Consider the following 540-nt stretch of genomic DNA (forward strand, 5'->3'; position numbering starts at 1 on the left):
ATTTCATGTACTCGTTCTATATTAGCTCCCCCAATTTTCAATTGAAGTTCATTATCTAGTCTACGATTCCCAAATACCATAAATTTAGTTTTATCCAAATTCAGAGATAGTTTATTACTATCACACCATTTCTTTATCTTCTCAAGTTCCTGTGAAACCCGTCCAGAGAGTTGCTGTAGGTTTTCACCCGATGCCCATATGGTAGTGTCATCAGCAAACAAAACCCACTTTCACTAATAATAAGATTTAATGTGATGTAGGTTCGGAGCAGTGTAAAAGTTACTATGCTGCACTGTTAACTGCAGACGCCATTTCTCTGATGGATTAAATGATTGAAACAGGAAATGTGTTGAAACCATGTCAGTTTCCTCTGACTGTATTATCAAAAACAGCTTTGGTTTAATGTATATCATTGCGGTAACTGTATTGCTATTGTCATAATTGATTACCAATATGTCTCTTTCCAGGCTTCGAGTGTTAATAATTCTTAACTGACCTACATGTTTACTATATAAAAACATTTTCCCATTTAGTCATGGT

General features: G+C 34.8%; 1 protein-coding gene across 2 annotated transcripts in view; it reads left to right on the forward strand.

The window, feature by feature from the left end:
* The window catches only part of hprt1l (hypoxanthine phosphoribosyltransferase 1, like), a 6,352-nt gene that overhangs the window by 3,453 nt on the left and 2,359 nt on the right, over positions 1-540 (forward strand). The gene's annotated exons all lie outside the window — the stretch shown is intronic.

This window comes from Monopterus albus, unplaced genomic scaffold, assembly GCF_001952655.1.
Source record: "Monopterus albus unplaced genomic scaffold, M_albus_1.0 scaffold5.1, whole genome shotgun sequence".
NCBI lineage: Eukaryota > Metazoa > Chordata > Actinopteri > Synbranchiformes > Synbranchidae > Monopterus > Monopterus albus.